The following is a 24,875-nucleotide window of genomic DNA, read 5'->3' as shown; positions in this document are numbered from 1 at the left end:
CCCAAGCTAGGCCTTTGAGCCACGCCAGGTTTAGGAGTTGAATTATGATTAGAAGATTCTAGTGTAGAAGTTTTAGAGGTGAACTTGAAGTGTAAGAGTGTCAAATGCACCCAAGAAACTATAGATGTCATCCTGAAATCACTATAATGAGCACATTCACCTATCACATAGTTTTAGAGCACTTATGACTGAAGACTAGGTTCACCACCATAGTTGGAAGATAGTATAAGGTCAGTAGAGTGAAAGGCCTAAGTCAGGGTCAATAGAAATTGGATGGTTTAGTAAAGGCACTTCGAGTTAGGAGGTCAAAATTTGGAGTTTTGTCTAGTTTAGCGACCAAGTGACCTAAGTAAGTGGAGTGAGATCATCCAAGCTTAGTGATGCAATATAGTGTGTGCTATATTATTTTGTACTTAAATATGGCATGTGAGCATATGTGGCTATGTGTACTATTATAATTATAAGGTGATTGTAAATATATGTGTATATAGACCTAAGGGCCATTGTGTTTAATTTCGGTTTACAAATAGGTTGAGTTGGTGAGAATATATTATAATGAGGTTATAATTATTTGTGTAGGATATCGAGACGAGGGTAAACTTGCCATTAAAGTCGAGTAAAGCTTCCAGTTTCTCCTACTTGCCAGTGAAGTCAAGCCTTTCTCAAGGCAAGTGATTCAACCTACCTTTTTATTTATACTGCAAGTGTGCGATAACCAGTTCTTATATATGATGCGAGTATTCTAATTCACCTTGATATGCATGAACCAAGTGGTTTCAAATCTATCTTCGTATTATATGAAAATGCCATGAACCCTCAAGTGTTTATTGCAAGTAGTTTAACTTTACTTGAAGATTGCTATGCAAGTAAATCAAAATGTCATACCATGCAAGTATACCAAAGTAATTGTAAAGTTAAACCATGTGTAAGTTATACTCAGTAACATCATCTTGATGCCTAATAGCCAGTCATTCCTTAAAGATTGTTCATGATTGTTTGATAACCCTATCCTTACCCTAAAACATGATACCCTGTTATACCTTGAACTGATGCTCACCTTCTTTATATTTTAATACCTATGTCTTATCTGGAACCATTACCTTGAACCTAGCTTGACTTTGTTCCTTCATACTATCCGATAACCTTGCTAAATCTCATTGTCAAAATCTTTGTAAATAGAAACCTTGAAATTTCCTTGATAAAGTATAGTCTAATGGATCATGGCCTTGAAATTTAGTGGACCTATTCCCAGAGCTTCAAAGTTGATTTAGAACCCTTGATTAAGATGTTCATTGTTTAAGAAATTAACTGTCAATTGGCATCAGTTTTTTTTAAATAAAAAGGTTAAAATTTGGATTTCTAGTCCCAAAGGGGGACAAATATTTTCTTTAAATAGTGGATCTGGACTGAGACGCAAGTTCTTTCCGCTCTTAATTTGTAGTCTTAAAAGTTGGCTAGGGATCCCATAAATGTTCTAGAACCCAGCGAGGTTCGGGATTACTTCGCGGCTGATCACCGGCTGTAATCCGTATCGCCAAAAAATGGTTTTTGATAAAGAAATGGTTTTGTATTGTTTTGTTACAAGTAAATGATGCCATCACCCAAAAGTTTATCTCTTGTTATTATTAGCTCTTCCTTCACATTGTTACTCCTTTATTTCGTTTTATGTATTGTGTTGTATAGCACTTGTAGAGCATTTGGCTCACTACTTGCTTTCACCCTAATATTCGAGCTCAGGTAGAATAAGTGACCGTTTTGGGTGAGGACTCGATATTAAAAATCAGGTTGTAATAGTTAATAGTGTTGGGCTGTTCCAAACCCTAAACTGTAAGATCTTGGATTCGAATGTATTTATTCTTTTGTTAACTATTATAATAAGTTGTATAATATATATTGTTAATTCGGGGCGTAACAGCAAAAAAAGATAAAGCTTATCTTGAATTGGAAGCAAAGTATGAAGCTCTTCTGAAGAAATAACAAAGCGAAGCTTATATTGGAGAGGGAAAAGTTGGAATGATTCTAATAATGATGAAGATGAGGAAGTTGGAAATTATGAACTAATGGCTTTGGAGAAAGGAGAGTCATCCTCATCAAAATCACAGGTACCAACTCTTACCCCTATTGATTTAAATGTGAGTCAATATAAGGAAACTGTAGAGAAGATGGACACATAAATGTTTCACATACATACAAGTATGGTTGCTGGTAGAGCTTGAAGCTGTAAGACAAGAGAATGCATATCTAAAGAACAAGCTCAAGTGTGCAAGTGAGATTGAAGCAGTGTTGAGGGATAAGATGGAAAAGAATAAGGTGAAATTGAAGTCCTTCAGGAATGCATCTGAGTTGGTTGGATAATACCTTGAGAAAAACAAACCATGTGAAAATATTGATATTGGTCTTGACTATGATACCTTGAGCAACAAGAAGAAAAATATAGGTGACAAAGGAAAAGCAACAGAAAATGAAAATGTTCCAACAATTCTGAAAAAGGTTGATTCACCTATGTTCAAGGCATGTGAAGTTAACTTCAGTGAAGAAGAGTTGATTATCAGGCAAGAGATTGTTGACGAAGACAATGAGAAGAAAGATGCAGAAGCAACTCTATCTTTCAAAGCTGAAGAGAAGCTCATGGATAACCAAGGTTCCAAGACACCTGTCATAGAAACCAAAACTGAAGATGCGTGAAAGAAAAAGAAAAATAGAAATGGAAAAATTGGGATAAACAAAAGCAATAATTTTTCTTATATTGCAGATGCTCCAAGAAAGAAATGTAAAAAATATGGCTCTATGAATCACCTAACTCACCTTTGTAGAAAGGTTGTTAGCAAGCCAGCTGAAGGAGTCTGCAAATACAATGAAGCAGATGCAAATGATCCCTACTCATTCTGTGACAAGTTTGAATACATCCCTTGCAACTTGAAAGTGATGAAAAGTTGTCACAAACAAAGAGTAGACCTTAAAGAAACAAAAATCGGGTCTACAGCAGATAGGGAAAATGCACAACAGTCACTCAATTCTATTTTATCTGGAACAACTCATTTTAATTCTGCTAAATCAGTTAACAAGAAGAAATACCCAACACTTCTTGGTTGCTAAACACACTTAAAACTCATTGTGTGCAGGGCAAAATGAAGAAGGTCATATGGATCATAGACAGTGGGTGTTCCTGACATGTGATAGGTGATAAGGCCCTGCTATCACAGTTTGGGGAAAAGGCTGGCCCTTTGGTGACCTTTGGAGACCACAACAAAGGATTCACAATGGGATATGGCAATATTGTTTCTGGAAATGTTGTCATTAATGATGTAGCACTGGTAGCTGGTCTTGAAGTGAATCTTCTCAGTGTTAGTCAATTTGCAGACAAAGGCTTTGAAGTTTTATTCAACAAAGAAGAATGCACTTTTATCAGCAAGAAAATTGGTGAAGTTGCTCTGAAAGGAGCAAGAAAAGGAAGCTTTTTTTGCATACTTGGACTCAACAAATAAGGATGGTATTTTTTGCTTCTACACAAAGACATCAAAAGAACAAAGCAAGCTATGGCATAAAAAGTTGTCTCATTTGAATTTCAAGGCAATTAACACCTTGGTCAAAAAGGAGTTAGTAAGAGACATGCCTAATCTGGAGTTTACTCAAGTTGAAGTTTGTGAAGCTTGTTACAAAGGAAAAATGAAAAGATCAAGTCACAAGTCAAAAACTGTAAATTCTATAAGTGTACCATTGCAACTTATTCACATGGACTTATTTGGCCCAGGAAATGTCTTATCTATTTCAAGGAACAAATATGCACTTGTGATGGTGGATGATTTCTCAAGATACACTTGGTTAGAGTTCGTGCACTTTAAAGATGAAAATTCACACATCATAATTGAGCACATCAAGAAAATAGAAAAATAGGCTAAAGATCATAATTGTGTAAAAAGATTGAGAAGTGATAATGGAACATAATTCAGGAATGCAACATTAAGTGAATTCTGCAAAAGCAAAGGCATTGTTCAAGAATTCTCAGCTGCTAGAACACCTTAACAAAATAGAGTAGTTGAAAGGAAGAACAGAACATTAGTTGAAGCTGCTAGAACAATGCTGTAAGATGCCAAGTTGCCAACAAGTTACTGGGAAGAGGTTGTTAACACTGCATGCTATACTCAGAACATATATCTCATTAACAAGGCATATGGAAAATCACCATACCCAATCATGTCTAAGAAAAAGCCTACTGTAAAGCATCTTCATGTGTTTGGAAGCAAGTGTTACATTTTGAAAGACAACTCTGAATATGTGGGAAAATTTGACTCAAAAGTTTTTGAAGCAATTTTTCTGGGATATTCATTGGAGAGAACTTCCTACAAGGTCTATGTGATTGATCAAAAGAAGATTATGGAATTCACATATATGACTTTTGATGATGACAAGTGTCCAGGCTTGCAATGTCTGGATGAAAATAAAGCTAAAGCCCTTGCATTTGAAAACCTCAATATTGATAGTGATTCTGATGGTGAAGATGAAGTGAATGCACAACAGATGTTGAATGAAGAGTCTACTGAATAGGAAAATCATGGGAATGGATGCTCATCTCAAACCCCTAAATTTGATAGCACAAACTCAGGGGGGAAAAGAGAAGAATGATCTAGCAGTCATACCAATAATGAAGAAAATGATGAAGGATCAAGTCAACAAACTCATACAAGAAAGTGGAATAGAAGTATGTTGGATATATTTGAGATGTCATGTCTAATATGTTTCATGTTTAGTTTTCAGATCTTAACTAACAGGATATATCAGTTCTTACTGGAATCAAGACTTACTGGAAGTCAGGACTTAAGGATATCAGGACTTAGATTATCAGAAGATGGATATCTTAACTTAAGTACTGGAGGACTAACAGTTAAGGAAGGAAGCAGATTTACAGGAAAGAAGATCGAGACTAATACAAGAAGAAGATATGCATGGAAAGAGTTAGAGGACTAGAAGAATTATATAAGATATGTGATGGATATATTTTAGGAGACATAATTATATTCCATATCAATTAGAAGTTATCTTGTAACTGTGTGTCTATATAAACACAGACATAGGTTTACACTATATGTGTTACGATCATCGAGAAGATCATACATTGTAACCTAGCAGCTCTCGTGATATTTGTTCATCACTGAGAGAGAACAGTTTCATTGTAACAGAGTTTATTATATCGAATACATCTATTTTCTGTTACTTGTGTTTTAAATTGATTTGATTGTATTCTACACTGTATTCAACCCCCTTCTACAGTGTTGTGTGACCTAACAAGTGGTATCAGAGCCTATCTGTTAACACACATACAGTAAAGATCCAAAACAATCATGTTTGAAGAAGCAGAAAATCTAACCAAGCCCGACAAAACTGAAGAAACTCCAAAGACTCAAACACACAGTCTATCTGAGACTATCAGGGTTCCCATACTGAGACCATCTGAGTATCCCATATGGAAAGTGAAGATGGCTATGTTTCTGGAAGCTACAGATCCAGAATACCTTGACAGAATTTATGAAGGACCGCATAAGCCTACCAAGCTCTCTGTTATGGTTGCAGATAAGCCAACAAAGACCATACCAAAGGAGAAAAGTGAATACAAAGCTGAAGATATCTCATTTATTTCCAAGGATGCAAAGGTAAGGCATTTGATGCATAGTGTCATTGATAATGTCATGTCAAACAGGGTAATTCAATGCAAGACTGCAAAGGAGATATGGGATGCTTTGGAAACAAGGTGTCAGGGAACGGATGCAATTAAGAAGAATAGGAGGACTATACTCACTCAAGAGTATGAGCACTTTGACTCAAAAGCTGATGAGTCATTAACTAGTTTATATGACAGGTTTGTCAAACTCCTGAATGATCTGTCACTGGTGGACAAGGAATATGATCTTGAAGATTCAAATCTTAAATTCCTTTTAGCTCTTCCTGAAAGTTGGGATTTGAAGTCAACTACTATAAGAGACAAATATGCTCTTGATGAAACTACTCTTGATGAAATTTATGGTATACTTAAGACTCATGAACTTGAGATGGATCAAAGAAGCAAGAGACATGGGAGAAAGTCAAGGACAATTGCTCTTAAAGCTGAGGAGGAATCCCCTAAAGTGGATCCCTCAAAGAAAGGCAAAAGAAAGGCTCTCATCATAAAGTCTAATTCAGATTCATCAAGTTCTGATGAAGATATCTCAGAAACTAAAAGTTTACCTAAAGTAGATGCTGATGAAGAGATGATGAAATTGTGTGCTCTTATGGTGAAGGGTATCACAAAGATAGCCTACAGGAAATTCAGAAAGGGAAAGGAGTTTTCCAGGAAAGAAAGAAGTTATGATAAGAAGGGCTTCAGAAAATCTGAAGGCAAAGGAGGAAAGTCTGACAGAGGAGATTAATGAAATGTCAAATGCTACAACTGTGGTGAGAAAGGCCACATATCTCCTGACTACAAGAAAGGAAAGAGTGACAAAAGCAAGGCTCTTTTCACAAAGAAGAAAAACTGGACTAACACTTCAGATTCTGAAGATGAGGAGAACTATGCCTTGATGGCAAATGATGATAGCAGTTCTGATGCTGCTGAGTTAAAGGTACCTCAAATAACTTATGCCTTTCATACTGATGATATTATTGAGTTGAGATTATATCTTAAAACCATGTTTATTAGTTACAGAGTAAAACTTTAACATGTGAGAGATTAACTTCTGAAAATCTTGATTTTAAAAAAAGGAATGATTATTTAGAAAAAGAGTTAGTCATGTTCCATCAAACTCAGAAAGATAGAAATGATGCCTTTTATGTTAGAGATGAAGTGCTAAAAATGAATAAATCTCTTAAAACTGAGTTAGAATAGGAGAGAGAGATTATCAGGACTTTGACTAACTCTGAAAGAGCAACTCAGGATATACTAAGTAGTGGAAACTGGAAAGAGGGCTTAGGTTATGGAGATGAGAAAAGTGAAAATGAAACTGAACTAGTTAAGCCAATTATTGTTAAACAGACTACTAAGCCAAAGGTAAATCCTGTTAAGTTTGTTGCCAAAACTGTAAAGTCTGATTCTGAAAAGATGAAAGATATTGAGACATAAGTGATAGCAGAGTCAACTTCTGACAAATTAGAACAGGATAAACCAACTGAAATTAACATAGGCTTAATGACTAAGAAACAACTTAAACATAAGCTGAAAGAGATTACCAATATAAACAAGGTAAAGGTAGCTAGGAAAAATAGGAATTGAAAGGAAGGTGTGAATAAAAGCAAAAATTATATGCCTGTTCCTAATGCTCCTAGAAAGAAATGCTATAACTATGGAAACTCTAACCATATGGCTTCTTTTTGCAGGAAGAATAAGAATATAAACTCCTTACCTTCTAAGTCAGGAGTTAAGAGTCAGTCTGTTAGGTTTAAGCCACAAAATCCTTGTTTTCATTGTGGTAGTATATGGCATTCCATTTATACTTGTAAGGAATATCATAGTTTGTACTATAATTATTATCAGATAAAACCTTCTTTGAAGAAAGTTGCTTTAATCCCTTCTAGTGTAAAGTATGATGCAAAGTCTGATACTGTTAATACTGATAAGAAAAATGTTAGCTTAAAATCTGATGTTAAATCTGCTGCAAATGTTAACAAACTTAAAAAGGCCAAAGGATCCAAGCAATTCTGGGTCCTTAAAACTAACCATTAGTGGTCTTTGTGATTGTAGGGCAACAGGAAGAACATCCTAGTTCTGGACAGTGGATGTTCAAGACATATGACTGGAAATAAAGCCCTGCTATCAGACTTTGTGGAGAAAGCTGGCCCAGGAGTTTCTTATGGAGATGCAACATTGGAAAAACTTTGGGATATGGCAAGATCAATATTGGGAATGTCATCATTGAAACATTAGCTCTAGTCTCAGCACAATCTGTTGAGTATAAGTCAAATCTGTGACAGAGGTTATCATGTGAATTTCTTTGAAGAACACTGTGAAGTTTTAAGTAATTCTACAGGAAAAGTGGTTCTGAAAGGATACAGGCATGGTAACATTTATGAAGCTAGACTCTCAACAAGTACTGATGGTTCTGCAATATGTTTGTTGAGTAGAGCATCAATTGAAAAAAGCTGGAATTGGCACAAGACATAGGTTGAACTGATTCTTCAACTCCTGAAAAATCAAACTCAAATTTTGAAGTCTTCGAGAGCATAACTACAGAGGGAGCATCAAAAAATGTTGATGGAGACAGCATGGATCATGGGGGAGGATCAAGTTCTAGAGATCAACTTCCATCTACAAGGAAGTGGACTAAAGCACATACACCTGATTTAATCATTGGAGATCCTGAAGCAGGGGTCAGAGCTAGAAATGCAACTTCAAATGAATGTCTCTATCATTCTTTTCTATCTCAGACTGAACCAAAAAAAGTGGAAGAAGCTCTTCAAGATGTTGATTGGGTGCAAGCAATGCAGGAAGAGTTAAATGAATTTGAAAGACTTTAAACTTCTTGTGAGTAGCATAAGCCAAAATGATCCTTATGGCTTCTAATCTAGCAACTAGTGCAAATGTTTCATCATAATCAATACCCTCTTGTTGAGAGTAGCCTTTAGCAACCAGTCTTGCTTTACTCCTTGTAATTATGCCATCACTGTCAGTTTTGTTTCTGAAGACCCATTTTGTACCAACAACTGATCTGTTCTTTGGTCTTGGCACTATGTATAACGACCCGTGTATCTTTGAATTATTTAAATATGTGACTATGGAAATTATTAAATAAATAAAATATGTGTATTGGTCTTGACCGCTATGTGCTGTTGGATTATTATCTATGTGTGATTTATGGTGTACAGGGTTGTTCGCATGATTAATTATGGGTCGTATTGAATTGTTTTCACTTTCAAAAGTGGATTTAATGCAAATTTATTTGTATAAATATTTAAATGTCTCTAAAATTGCTTTTATGATTTTATAATTATTATAATTATTTTTAGGATTTGATAAAATTAAGAAATCAATATTTTATTAATTATTAATCTTTAAATGATTTTCTGATTGCTTTTACTTGTAAAATTCGTATTTAATTCCAGAATTTTTGAAAAATCACAAATTCATATTTTTCTAAGTTTATAATATTCTGAGAATTTTAAAATTATTTTAGAAATTTTCGGGATTAATTTCACCGCGGGTTGTTTCGTTTAATTGTTAAAAAGTGGGTATAAAGTGCACTTCGAAAATTGATTTAAAATTTTGAAATTTATGTTTTTATAAACTTCGGGATATTTCTAACATTTTAAGACTGTTTCCGTGATTTTCTGAATTTATTTTAAGTATAGCTCGGTTCGTTAATTATATAATGTAGGTATAAGTCACGTTTCAAAATTTATTTAAAAATTACAAAATTCATGTTTTATTAATTTGGGGATATTTATATAATTTTAAAACTATTTTGACAATTTTCCGAGTTTATTTTTGTGCAACTTGGTTCGTCAAAATTACAAATATGGGTCAAAAAATCCGGCGTATAGGACACGTGGTTGCTAATCAGAAGTATGTATTGCTATATTAGTGTACGTGGCAGTAACATAATAAAAGAAAAATATATATAAATATACTAATCAAAACCCCCGACCTCTGTTACTTCCTATCTCTCAATTCTCTCATCTCGATCTCTCACTCTCTCTTACAATCCTCTGTTATTTCCCTCTGTTCTACTTTCCCCTTCTTCCTCCTTCCCGTTCTGCTTGTTCCTGTTCCTTCTCCTTCGGGTTCTGCCTATTTTCCGGCGACTCCGCCGCCGCCTTGGTAACTTCCGGCCTCGTTGGTTTCTTTTTCGAATATGGGCTTCAGTTGTGTCTTGTTGACTGCATGTGTATACCTTGTGTGTATATATGTAGGTGACCGTGTACGCGATTTTATGTGTGTATGTGTGTGCAACCGCGTGTGTGGGTGCGTGTGTTAGTATGTGTTGTGCGCGTGAAGCGCGTGGGTTATGGTGGTGAGGTTTGTGTTCTATAGTTCACATACTGTTGGAATTTTAATGGGGAATTTTGAATTTTTGGCAGGAATACTTGATTGATTTGTGAAATAAATTATTCATGCGGGAAAAAATTATTAGATTAATCGGTAGAATTCGTGACGGAAACCCGAAATAACCGGGCACCTCCGAATTTTTCCGCCGTCGACGGTGAACTTCGGTGAGTCGACGGTGGACTATGATGAAATGATTCTGAGTCCTAAAATAAAATAAAATAAATAATATTTAGTGTATAAAATTGGTTTCTTGAAATGAACAATGTATTGTGTTATATCAAATTGGATTAGCAGACGGGATTATGAGTCGTAAATGTTGGATTGTGTGATTGATTGATTATTGTTATTGGTTTGACGTCGATTGTATTCGACGGGTAGTCCGATAAATAAAAGAGACGCTGCCCAATTTTCGGGGTCATATCCTGTAAGATATCGGAAATACCAGTCAAATGTATACAACTTTATAATTATAAATAAAATATTTTGTAAAGTATAACTGGCGACCTGTGTCCTAAAGCGACGAGTATATGTGTTTTCTGAAAATGATTATCGAGTTGAGTTTTGAGTTCGCAAACTCTGATTGCTATGTGTATGGTATTAAGAGGTACAATTACGAGTCGGGTTATGATATCGTATGGGTAGGTGGTTAGCGAGGATATGTCAAGCATAACTGGGTGTCTAACATATAGTATTTCGACCCTGTAGGTTCTAGTCGGGAGACCGAAAGTGGACGTTGGACTAAAGATAACCTAGTGGTCAGTCAATGAGCTCAGTAGAGTTTCAACAGAAAAACCTGAGTGTCGAAGTCGAATATAATGTGATCTAGTGGTTGGACGTTAAAGCCTGAGCGGCAAAGTCTGCTCATAGTTGATCAGTAATAGTTGTAAAGCCCTGTAAGGCAAGTACATCTAAACCTTTTTTGAGCTATAATGCAAATAGTTCTAAATTTTTCCGTAACATATTGTTAAGTATTCAAATAGCTCTATTTTATATTACAAATACTTTGAATCCTTCAGCCTTGAACCTGAGCCACCTTATTTGATCTTTGAGCCGTAAGCCTTATTCTTTGTGAAACATTTCTTGTTGATTTACCAGACACTAAACCACACAAATATGATACTACTCCCCAAATGTATAACTACAAAACACCAAACACTGGAACAAAATTGTTTGAAAATGCAGAAACTTTTATACTCCAACCATTCTTTATAACATCAAAGAACCATACCTTGAAAAATCATTATTTATCTAATAACTGATCATTTTACAGACTGAAAACCGTTTCTTATACATACCCTGATATACCCTTGTGATATCCATGAATTTCCTTACGTTTTATTCAAGTGTTTAATCGTCATTGATTATGATCTTGTTTTATTGAATTATATTGTTTATCATATTGAACTGCTTTAGAATTGGATAGTTTTTTATATATATGGACCAGATTTGTGGTCAGACCATATTAATGGCCAGGTTAGGCTAATGTGTGCCTTGGATCCAGTAATTAGAGCAGTGCTGTGTGCTTTGCTCGGGGTTAGTGCGTGACTGATCAGCAGCCTAACCTTGGTTTTAAAACTTAAAATGAATATCCAATGCTAACGATTATTTAACAATAAACTTGATTCCTCTGAATCATTCCATTTGAACATTGCTTAACCTCAGTTATCACTGTTAAGACTTGTTGAGCTAGTTAGCTCACCCTTGCAATTCTTTTTATATATTTTACAGTTAAAAAGAATATGGATGATAGTGAAGTTCCTCAATCCAAAGTGCGGGCTAGGGTTCCAGTTGAGTTGGATCGAGCTAGCGGGAGCTTCATACGGTAGAGAGATAGTAAGATTGTAAGAATAATTTTATTATCAGTTGTAAATTAAATTAGTTGGGATTTGGTACGTTGTAATAAAAGTTAAGATTGTGGCTTATTTTCATACTTTAACCTGTTGCGATCCGTGGTTATGTAAAGCAGGGTCATTGTAAATAGTATCTCCTATACAGGTTTATATATTGTATATGTGTTGTGAACCCCAAACTTTTGACCCGGGTTTGGAGGGCATCACACTAGGGTCTAGACTTTATTTCTTTTAAATTCATTTAACTCTTCCTGCATTGCTTGCACCCAATCAGCATCTTGAAGAGCTTCTTCCACTTTCTTTGGTTCAGTGTGAGATAGAAAAGAAGGATAGAGACATTCATTTGAAGAAACTCTCTCATTTGAATTTTAACAATATAAATGAGCTTGTAAAGAAAAATCTTGTGAGAGGACTGCGAAAAACAGTATTTGCTCCTGATGGCCTTTGTGATTCATGTCAGAAGGCAAAACAAAAAAAAATCTTCTTTCAAGAGCAAAACTGAGGCATCAATTCTTGAGCCTTATCACCTACTGCATGTTGATCTATTTGGTCCAGTTAATGTCATGTCTATTACAAAGAAGAAATATGCTATGGTTATAGTGGATGAGTTCACAAGAAACACTTGGGTGTATTTCTTGCACAAGAATACTGTAACAACATCTACTCTAACTGATCATGTTAAACAGTTGGATAAATTGATCAAAGATTCTGTTAAAATCATAAGGAGTGATAATGGCACTGAGTTCAAGAATTCAATCATGGAAGAGTTCTGCAAAGATCATGGAATCAAACAGGAATTTTCTGCACCTGGAACTCCACAGAAAAATGGAATTGTAGAAAGAAAGAACAAGACTCTCATTGAAGCTGCACAAACAATGCTTGATGAAGCAAAGCTATCAACCTATTTTTGGGAAGACTGCTTGTTTTACATAAAATGCTACACTCATAAACAAGCATGGAAAAACACCATATGAAATGGTGAAGAAAAAGAAGCTAAATATGAAATACTTTCATGTATTTGGTTGCAAGTGTTTTGTTCTTAAGACTCATCCTGAGCAGCTGTCAAAATTTGATCTAAAAGATGATGAAGGAATTATTGTTGGATATCCAATTTCCACAAAAGCCTTCAGAGTCTACAATTTAAGAACAAGGGTTTTCATGGAATCTATCAATGTCTCTTTTGATGATAAGAAGATTACTTATAACGACTCGTGTATTTTTTTGAATTATTTAATTATGCAATTATGGAAATTATAAAATAAATAAAATATGTGTGTTGGTTTTGACCGCTATGTGTTGTTTGATTATTATCCATATGTGATTTATAGTATACCGGGTTGTCCGCGCGATTAATAATGGGATCGTAGTGGATTGTTTTCACTTTCAAAAGTGGATTTATTGCAAATTTATTTGCACAAATATTGAGAATGTTTCTAAAATTGTTTTTATGATTTTATAATTACAATAATTATTTTTAGGATTTTATAAAATTGAGAAATCAATATTTTATTCATTATTTATCTTTAAATAATTTTCTGAATGCTTTTATTTTTAAAATCCATATTTAATTCTAGAATTCTTCAAAAATTATGAAACTCATATTTATTTAAGTTTGGAATATTCCGAGAATTTTAAAATTATTTTGGAAATTTTCGAGATTAATTTCACCTGCGTGTTGTTTCAGTTATTTGTTAAAAACGGGTATAAAGTGCCTTTTAGAAATTACTTTAAAATTACGAAATTTACATTTTTATTTACTTCGGGATATTTATAACATTTTGAGATTATTTTTGTGATTTTCAGAGTCTGTTTTAAGTGCAACTTAATTCGTTATATTTCAAATTTCGAGTCAAAAAACCAGATTTTTCGGGAAGGGGCAGGACACGTGTCTAATTAGTAGCTTATGGGCTGATACGTGTCGATTTTTTTTCATCCATTGTGAATCGTGGCAGTGCTGCATTGGTGGAATAAAAAAAAGAAGAAAAACAAAACAAAAACAGCAAACACGGTTCCTCCCCTGTTTTTATCACCTGTACCTCTCCACTCTCTCCTCTCTTCTCTCGTTACCTCTCTATCTTCATCTCTCAATTTTTCTGCTCCCCTTCTCGTGGCTTCCCGATTACCCGTTTCTGGTAAGATTCTAGCCGCTCTATCGGTTCCTGGGTGCTAGCTTCAGTTTCGTTCTTGGTCGATCGTGCGTATATGCGTGTGTGTATATACGCGTGTATAGGTACAATTAAGTGATGTGGTGGTGTCACTGTTGTTGTGCTTCTCTGTGTTTCTGTTCCGGTTCTGCCGTATATTTTTATTTCCGGCCACTACCGTATGTTTTCTGGCGTGGTGGCCGGCGCGCGTATGTATGTATTGTTGGTGTGTCTGTGTCGTGGCTTCTGTTGACTCAACTCGATTTTAATTGTTTTCTGCAGGAATAAATTGGATGAGTATTCGTGATGTAATTTTCGTGCGAAATTTTTTTAATTATTTATCGGTGAAATTTCGTGTGGAAACCCGGAATTATTCGGGCACCGCCGAATTTTACCGCCGTCCGCGATAAATTTCGACGAGCGGACGGTGGACGATGATGATAGATATATGAGTCCTAATATTTTTAGTAAATAAAAGTCGTGTTGTGTTTTTATGCTGTATCGAAATAGTTAATTAGTAAATATTGAATCGTAATGTTTGAGTTGGTTGTGATTACTAAATTGTATCGGTGATTGGAAATTTGGGAGTTGTGATTGGTTGTCGTGGTTTAAATTGGATTGTTGTTGTTGAATTGACGTCGATTGATGTTTCGACGGGTAGTCCGATAAACAAAGGGGACGCTGCCCGATTTCGAGGAAAATCAAACTACGGAATTACCGGAGCGTATCCGAGGATTATCGGGATGTCGAGCGAGTATAAGTAAATACATATACGTATGTTTCATACAGAACCTGATTGTACGTTGTGTTGTATATTTTGTCCAAAACACAGTAACCCTAATTTCGTAAAATGACGAGTATACGTATTTTCTAAAAACGAACACTAGATCGATTTCGAGAATGTGAACTCTAATTGTTGTTTGTGTTATTCTAATATGAATAATTACGAGTCGGGTTTGAATATCGTTGGGTAAGAATTAGTATCGAGGATATGTCAAGCATACCTGGATGTCTAACGTAAGGTATTTCGACCCTGCAGGTTATAATCGGGAACCTGAAAGTGGCCGATGGACTAGAGATGACCTAGTAGTCAGTCGACAAGCTCAATAGAGTTTCAACAGAAAAACTTAAGTATCAAAGTCAAATAGAATGTGGTCTAGTGATTGGACGTTAAAGCCTTAGCGGCAGAGTCGGCTCAGAGTTGGTCAGTAATAGTTGTAAAGCCCTATGAGGCAAGTACTTCTGAACTTTTCTTCAAGATATATTGCAAATATTTTCGAACTGTTTCATAACATATCGCTCTTATTCAAAATAAGTGCTTTAAACTATTTACCCTTAAACCCTGATTTTCTTGATCTTGAGCCGTAAGCCTTGTTCCCTGAAAACCATCCTTTGTTGATCCTCAGATACCAAATCACACAAATATGATACCACTCCCCAAATGTATAACTACCAAACACCAAACACTGGAGCAAAAATTGTTTGAAAACACATAAACTTTTATACTCCAACCATTCTTTATAACATCAAAGAACTATACCTTGAAAAATCAGTATTCGTCCAATACCTGATCATTTTACAGACTGAAAATCGTTTCTTATACATACCTTGATATACCCTTGAGATATCCATGAGTTTCTTTATGTTTTTATTCAAGTGCTTAACCATCATTGATTATGATCTTGTTTATCGAATTATATTGTTTATCATATTGAACTGCTTTAGAATTGGATAGTTTTTATATATATGTGGACCAGATTCGTGGTCAGACCATATCTATGGTCAATTTAGGCCAATGTGTGCCTTGGATCCAGTAGTTAGAGCAGTGTTGTGTGCTTTGCTCGGGGTTAGTGCGTGACTGATCAGCAGCCTAACCTTGGTTTTAAAAACTTAAAATGAATGTCCAATTCTAATGATTGTTTAGAAATAAACTTGATTCCTCTGAATCATCTCGTTTGATCATTGGTTAATCTCACTTATTGTCATTGTGACTTGCTGAGCTAGTTAGCTCACTCTTGCGAATCTTTTTATGTATTCTACAGTTAAGAAGGATATACGGTTGATAACGAGGTTTTCCAGTTCAATGTACGAGCTAGGGTTCTAGACTGGGTTGGATCGAGCTAGCAGGAGCTTATTGTGGTAGTGAGATAGTAATATTGTAAGAATAATTTTATTATCAGTTGTAAATTAAATTAGTTGGGATTTGGTACGTTGTAATAAAAGTTAAGGTTGTGGCTTGTTTTCATACTTTAACCTGTTGTGATCCGTGGTTATATAGAGAAGGGTCATTGCAATTAATATTTCATATACAAGTTGATATATTGTGTATGTGTTGTGGACCCCAAACTTCTGACCCGGGTTTGGAGGGCGCCACAGGTTGGTATCAGAGCTACAGGTTATAATCACTGAAATAAGCCTAGATTATCGGGATTGGGTAGAGGGTTAGGATTAGGAATAAGAAATAGAAAGATAAGACGTTGTGAGGTTGAGTGCGATGGTATAGTAGGTCTCCGGAACGGTTCGTATTGCAATTCAGGATTCTTAACTTGCGACATGTTTTCCAGATAACGGCAATGGCAGATCCTAATTTCCCGATGTCATTCGATCGTTTGGAGCTTTCCGTTCGAGGAACGTCATCTTCTCTCAGATTTGATTTGCACCTTGTTCCTCCATTAGTATTAATGATATTACCATCTGTTATAACGGTTGCACTTTTTCAAGCTATTCTATGCTACTTTTCCACCGCTTGATATGAGATTACCTATTCAAGAACCTCCATCTGTTTATTCTTGTTTCACTGGACATTTGGCTGTGAGTGTATCTCTTTAGTTTACCCTACATCCTGTTCTATACCCCCAATTTAGAACTTGTCCTATGAAGCGATTGTACCTACGAGGATGGATTCGAGAGTTACAGTAAATGGTGAGCGCTTGAGATATAAATAAAGGTGAGAAGAAGTTTAGAGAGAAAATTTAAGTGTTTTAGAGGATAGCTGTTATCGGGTTAAAAGAAGCCATTAGTGACTAAGCCACCCGTGAATAATTATGGGATGAATTAGCTGAATTTTGAAGGAGTTAGAGAGAAAAGTATAGATCTGGAATTTTCGTAGAATTAGACTATGGCGCTATGATAAATGCGATATATAAAGTAGTAATGTGACGTGATATAAGAAAACTTTGTTCTATGAAATAGACTTGTTGGCTGTTGGATAGACCTGTTCCACTTGATGACTGTAAAGATGATGATGGGAGTACTACCAGTATGGAAGCTTTGAAATGAAGCTACGAACAAGATAATATGCAACGACAGCTGAAGTTTTTGTCAATTAAGGAAAGTAATAGACCCAATAAAGGAGAAAAGATAAATGGAAGTAAATGGACCTTTGTGTGATCGTTTCTTTAACTTGGTATCTTGTTATAGGAAGGACAACAACCAACTCATACAGTAAGAACAACCAGATTTATGATTTTCAAAATTCTTAAATAAGTTTTCGAAAAAGATTTTCCTTTACAAATTTCTAAAAGCCTTCTCGAATAAAATGATTTTTAAACATTGGTTGTCAAGTTACTATTTGAGTTTCTTGTTTGTTAGAAAACCCGGATTACTTGGAAAGATGTTGTTTCAAACCTAGTATTGCTAATTCCAAGAACGAATTAACCTGCGATTATGAAGAAGTTAATTATTCGTAACAGTGAGGTGCAAGTATTGTTTGATAAGATTAACAACAGAATCAGCGTACAGAGTAACTAACCATCCAATTACTGGGACTATCAGAGTTCAAGGAATTCATTGATTAACAGAAGCCTGGGTATGACCGAAGAAGACTGGGAAGATTTCCAGACCTCTCTAAAAGAAGAATATTATTAACAAAAGGATCGTTATGTCGAATGGTACGTGGTTATTCTAAATTAAAAGAGGAAACTCAAAGTTACCTGGTAGAAATGCCATTATGATCGAATTGTTAAAATATTATACGTGTAAGTGCAATATTAAAGACGCAAAACTTAACAAGTAAGAAATTATTATAATGCTTGATTTGCAAAGACATTTCAGCGGACTTTCTAAAGTTGTTATATGATGTAATTGGGATATGATCGAACAAGCTTGAAAGATCAATACAAGTGAAATGGGGATGGTAACCAATGGTATCGTTTTTGTCTTTAATATTACAGTGTATATTCCTTTTTGATTCTTAAATAAGTATGAACTTCTTTTCTCAAATAAACTCTTTGCTATGACATCGAAAGGGATGATAGTGCATTCCTTTCAAATTTAATTGTTTCCCTCAAGTTTTGCTTTCTGATTGGGACAAAACAGTGTTATAGTGAGACACTTTGTCAGAATGACGAAGTGTCGGGTGGGACGCCACCTAATCATGTGCTGTATGCCAAATGGTATGAAAGACTGGCCATCTTAAGTACCAATATGGTTGTCTCATTCATATTCAAATCCTTGCTTCTTCCTTCTTTTCAACTCTAATTTTTGTTGAACTTTGAATCCTTCTAGTCATTTCGTAGTACTGTCGTTCTTTGCAAGAGGTTTTCAAACAGAAATCAACGTATCCTGAATCAAGCGGATGAAGTTCCATCTATGTCTTATGCATGGGAAGGAAATAAGGGCACCTGGTGAGGATTGAAAATCACTAGCCCCAGTGAAGGATGCACTAAAAATGAAGGGAATCTACCCCAATAAGGAATACGTCTTCGAGAACGAGAATATGCGATTTTCCTGTGAGATATGTTATTTAGAATACGGACGTGATGACATGGATTATTATGGTGAATACCTTATGCGTTAATGTATTGGAAGAGGTGGAAGCAACTTGATTGTTTATTCCCTATGGTATTGTTGATAGGATGATTTACCTCGTTGAATTGGTAAGATTATGATTATAAGACTAGCAAATTCAAGAACGTGTATTTGTTAAGTAAATGAGTACCAATGGTGAAAGTGAGATTTCTAATAATAAGTTTGTGAGGATTTGATATTATTCTAAGGAATGAATTAATTATTTAAGTTGATGTCCAGATCGATCGTCGTTATGAAAAGATAGTTCCGAGGATGCCAAATGAGACGGTGGTTAGGTTCAGAAGATGAAAGAAGGTAAAGAATATGTTAACGATGACTTAAGCTAAGAGGTTACGGTGACCAAGAGGTAAGTACTATGGTGATTATGAATAGAAGTCAGGAGTAAATAAAATTTGAAGATTTTATAGTTTCAAGATATAGTTCCAGATGAATTACCAAAATTTTCTCCAGATAGGGAAATGAAGCTCGCGATTAACTTAGCACCTGAAACGAAGCCAGTGACCAAGGCCTTCCACAAAATGGCACCAGTTAAAATGAGGACATTAGCAAAGCAGATGCAAGAGATGTTAGAAGAAGGAGCAATTAGACCTAGTATACCCCATAAGGTGCACCGATATTAATTATTAGTAAGAAAGATGGAAGTAGGAGATTATGCATCAACTAGCGGAAGCTCAACAAGTGTACTATCAGGAGCAAGTATCGGTTACCTCGACCCAATGATTTGTTTAATCGATCGAAAGAAGCAAAGTACTTTTATAAGATTGATTTAAGACTTGGTATTTCACCAATTGAAGATTAAACCTATGGATATATCAAAGATAATTTTCTGAACCAAGTATTATTCTCGTATTGCCATATGGATTAACCAATATACCAGTAATATTTGAACTTAACGGACAGAATCTTTAAGAAATATCTGGATAAGCTGTAGTTGTGATACTCAAAGTTAACGGAGGACCATATAAAGCAGTTAATGATAACTGGGAAGATGGAGAAGAAAGAAGTTGTATGAAGTATAGTTCTTAGCATAAGTAGTCAATGTGGAGAAGATCAAAAGAGATTCAGCAGAAATTAAAGTTACTATGAATGAAATGAGACCAGAAACATCAACAGAAGTAAGAAGTTTTATCATGGGCCGGTTACTATCGAAAATTTATGCAAGAATTCTTGAAATTTGTAACATCTTAGACGAAGCTAACCAAGAAAAGCAAGAAGTTTATATGAAGTAGAGAAGGGTGAAGAAAGTTTTACGAAGTTAAAGGAAAGAATGGTTACAGCACCTGCTTTATCATTTTGAAAGTATCAAGGAGATTTGGTAGTTATAGTGATGCTTCTCATAAGGAAGTAGGATGTGTGATGATGCAGCACAATAAAGTTATTGTATATGCACCCAGACAACCGAAATCTTATGAGCAGAAGTATCCTACTCATCATTGGGGCTAACAGTAATAATATATGTTTTGAAAAATGGGGAGACATGATATGAATGGAGAAAGTTGTAAGATCTACGGACCATAAGAGTTTGAAGTAAGTATTCACGAGAAAAAAAACAAATGTAGTGGCAAGCGATAAACAAAAAGGAGAGAACGAACATAAAGACTACACCAGAAGAATTAATTATAGGATTGTGGAAGTTGGAATTGGAAGCTAAAATTCATAATCCAAAAGGAAGAAAGATGGATAGTGTGACATTTCAGTTGAAGTTGTGAAGGGAAAGATAAGTTGTCAAGAGAAGATAATGGATCACGGTGTTAGTAATTAGAAAAAGGAAATTTATACGCCCAGGAGGACGATCACGATATCTCCAGATTTTCTTCCAGCACTTGGATGCTACAAGTAGAAGAATTAAGAAATAAGATCCCACATGGAATTCATAATATTAAGTATTTAATTATCGAAGAGACGCCAAAGTATATGGAAATTTAGAGAAAAATAGTGATAACCGAGTATAAGAAGCGGATTTCAAAATAGATTGGGAAGTGTTAGACATGCCAAATAATTAAAGCAAAGTATCGGAAGCCTAATAACCAAGGCAGGCCAAGGATTGGTTTTACAAGAAGCGAATTGTAAAATGTATCAGTGATGTTGTCGGAGAAAAGGAATAAAATTATGAGAATATGTACTGATTGGCGGGAGTTCAACGAATAAGAAAAAGTGAGACCCCTATAAAGATTAATTATCTATGAGACCTAATCTAAGAAGTGTGTTATGTCTCGAGGATTAACTTAAGATCCAACCTGAGAACATATTAAAGATTATGATTAAAGTGAGTTAAGAGCATTGCAAGCCTTGGTAATATTATGTGAAATAACAAGGGTATTAGGTGGCTATAAAGAATTAAGAAACGTGGTGTATAAGGAGTACTTGGATAAGCAAATTGTATTTATTGATAACGTCCTCAGCTATTCAAAGAATAAGAAAGCCTGCATGGAATGCCCAAGGATTTTTCTCCAAAGATCAGAAGGAAAGCAACTATACGTTGAGTCTTCAAGAATGAAATTTTGACTAAGGTTAACAAAAGATTCTGAATTAACCTATTAACAACTACCTAAGCAAAGCCATATGGTAACAAATGCCTTATGCTGACAGAAAGGATCAGATGTAATTAAGACCACTGAGGAGTTAATAAACGAATTGGAAAGAGTGAAATCTGAAGTTCAAATACTTAACGGTGATAATACGTGAATATATGAGATTACTTTTCAGCCTTAACTAATAAAAAGGAGTAAGAAATGTTTAAATGTTTGGAAACCAAGTTGAAAACGAGCACCGCCTATCATCTTTAAACGAGGAATCAAAGTACGGAAGTGGTTTAGGAGATGTAAGATATGTTGAGTTTTAAGGAAACACTGGAATGATCATGTATCAACAATGTCAGCTTTGGAATGCCACTTTACCAAGCTTCATGTGAACGCAAGTGTAGGTCCCCATTTCTATTAAAATAAAGTGGGAGAAAGAAAGTTGTCAAATTCTAAGTTAAATTGGCACACCAAGAGCATAGTAAGATTGATTAAAGCAGCTCGGAGTAGACAAAGAAAGAAGGCGAAATTATATCGAGAGAGAGTATGAGTTTAGAAATAAGACTAGTAGTGTTAGTAAAAGTTTTACTTTAAAGAAGGTTGGATAGATCTGAATAGAGAGGACAAGTTAAGTCCTGAATTTAGTAAACCCTTTGAGGTATTGTTAAATATAGATAAAGTTTTTCATGAATGATATGACCGTCACACCAGTGTGTGTACCTAATGTATTTTACTTGTCAATGTTAAAGTTATAAGTATTAGGTTTGAATTAAGTGATTGATCAGGAGCCAATGGGGCTCTTGTCCAAATTGTTCTGCATATAGTGATCAATCCAAATTCTTGATCGTTAAAGGCAAGTCCTTGGAAATGAGTGCATACCTATTATGAGTACGTTTGAACCCTCGAGTAGAAGGGTCTACTTGGGAATTAGAGACAGATATGCTTGACAGATATCCTCACTTGTGTAATTAAACCAGATTCTGAGGACATAATCTTTTTAAGGGGGGAAGGATATAACGACTCATGTATTTTTTTGAATTATTTAATTGTGCAATTATGGAAATTATTAAATAAATAAAATATGTGTGTTGGTTTTGACCGCTATGTGTTGTTTGATTATTATCCATATGTGATTTATAGTGTATCGGGTTGTCCGCGCGATTAATTATGGGATCGTAGTGGATTGTTTTCACTTTCAAAAGTGGATTTATTGCAAATTTATTTGCATAAATATTGGGAATATTTCTAAAATTGTTTTTGACTTTATAATTACAATAATTATTTTTAGGATTTTATAAAATTGAGAAATCAATATTTTATTAATTATTTATCTTTAAATGATTTTCTGAATGCTTTTATTTTTAAAATCCATATTTAATTCTAGAATTCTTCAAAAATTATGAAACTCATATTTATTTAAGTTCGGAATATTCCGAGAATTTTAAAATTATTTTGGAAATTTTCGGGATTAATTTCACCCGCGCGTTGTTTCGGTTATTTGTTAAAAACGGGTATAAAGTGCATTTTAGAAATTAATTTAAAATTACAAAATTTACGTTTTTATTTACTTCGGGATATTTATAACATTTTAAGATTATTTTTGTGATTTTCAGAGTCTGTTTTAAGTGCAACTTAATTCTTTATATTTCAAATTTCGAGTCAAAAAACCAGATTTTTCAGGAAGGGGCAGGACACGTGTCTAATTAGTAGCTTATGGGCTAATACGTGTCAATTTTTTTCAGCCATTGTGAATCGTGGTAGTGCTGCATTGGTGGAATAAAAAAAAGAAGAAAAATAAAACAAAAACAGCAAACACGGTTCCTCCCCTGTTTTATCACCTGTACCTCTCCACTCTCTCCTCTCTTCTCTCCTTACCTCTCTATCTTCATCTCTCAATTTTTCTGCTCCCCTTCTCGTGGCTTCCCGATTACCCATTTCTGGTAAGGTTCCAGCCGCTCTATCGGTTCCTGGGTGCTAGCTTCAGTTTCGTTCTTGGTCGATCGTGCGTATATGCGTGTGTGTATATATGCGTGTATAGGTACAATTGAGTGATGTGGTGGTGTCACTGTTGTTGTGCTTCTCTGTGTTTCTGTTCCGGTTCTGCCGTATGTTTTTATTTCCGGCCGCTGCCGTATGTTTTTATTTCCGGCCGCTGCCGTATGTTTTCCGGCGTGGTGGCCGGCGAGCGTATATATGTATTGTTGCTGTGTCTGTGTCGTGGCTTCTGTTGACTCAACTAGGTTTTAATTATTTTCTGCAGGAATAAATTGGATTAGTATTCATGATGTAATTTTCGTGCGGAAATTTTTTAATTATTTATCGGTGAAATTTCGTGTGGAAACCCGGAATTATTCGGGCACCGACGAATTTTGCCGTTGTCCGCGATAAATTTCGACGAGCGGACGGTGGACGATGATGATAGATATCTGAGTCCTAATATTTTTAATAAATAAAAGTCGTATTGTGTTTTTATGTTGTATTGAAATAGTTAATTAGTAAATATTGAATCGTAATGATTGAGTTGGTTATGATTACTAAATTGTATCGGTGATTGGAAATTTGCGAGTTGTGATTGGTTGTCGTGGTTTAAATTGGATTGTTGTTGTTGAATTGACGTCGATTGATGTTTCGACGGGTAGTCCGATAAACAAAGGGGACGCTGCCCGATTTCCGGGAAAATCAAACTACGGAATTACGGGAGCGTATCCGAGGATTATCGGGATGTCGAGCGAGTATAAGTAAATACATATATGTATGTTTCATACAGAACCTGATTTTACGTTGTGTTGTATATTTTGTCCAAAACACAGTAACCCTAATTTTGTAAAATGACGAGTATACGTATTTTCTAAAAACGAACACTAGATCAATTTCGAGAATGTGAACTCTAATTGTTGTCTTTGTTATTCTAATATGAATAATTACGAGTCGGGTTTGAATATGGTTGGGTAAGAATTAGTATCGAGGATATGTCAAGCATACCTGGACGTCTAACGTAAGGTATTTCAACCCTGTAGGTTATAATCGGGAACCTAAAAGTGGCCGATGGACTAGAGATGACCTAGTAGTCAGTCGACAAGCTCAATAGAGTTTCAACAGAAAAAATTAAGTATCAAAGTCGAATCTAATGTGGTCTAGTGGTTGGACGTTAAAGCCTGAGCGGCAGAGTCGGCTCAGAGTTGGTCAGTAACAGTTGTAAAGCCCTATGAGGCAAGTACTTCTGAACTTTTCTTCAAGATATATTGCAATTATTTTCAAACTGTTTCATAACATGTCGCTCTTATTCAAAATAACTCTTGTTTATATTGCAAGTGCTTTAAACTATTTACCCTTAAACCCTGATTTTCTTGATCTTGAGCCGTAAGCCTTGTTCCCTGTAAACCATCCTTTGTTGATCCTCAGGTACCAAATCACACAAATATGATACCACTCCCCAAATGTATAACTACCAAACACCAAACACTGGAGCAAAAATTGTTTGAAAACACAGAAACTTTTATACTCCAACCATTCTTTATAACATCAAAGAACTATACCTTGAAAA

Source organism: Apium graveolens, chromosome 11 (genome assembly GCF_009905375.1).
Source record: "Apium graveolens cultivar Ventura chromosome 11, ASM990537v1, whole genome shotgun sequence".
Classification (NCBI taxonomy): Eukaryota; Viridiplantae; Streptophyta; class Magnoliopsida; order Apiales; family Apiaceae; genus Apium; species Apium graveolens.
The sequence above is the reverse complement of the archived record's forward strand: the minus strand, read 5'-3'. Positions refer to the sequence as shown.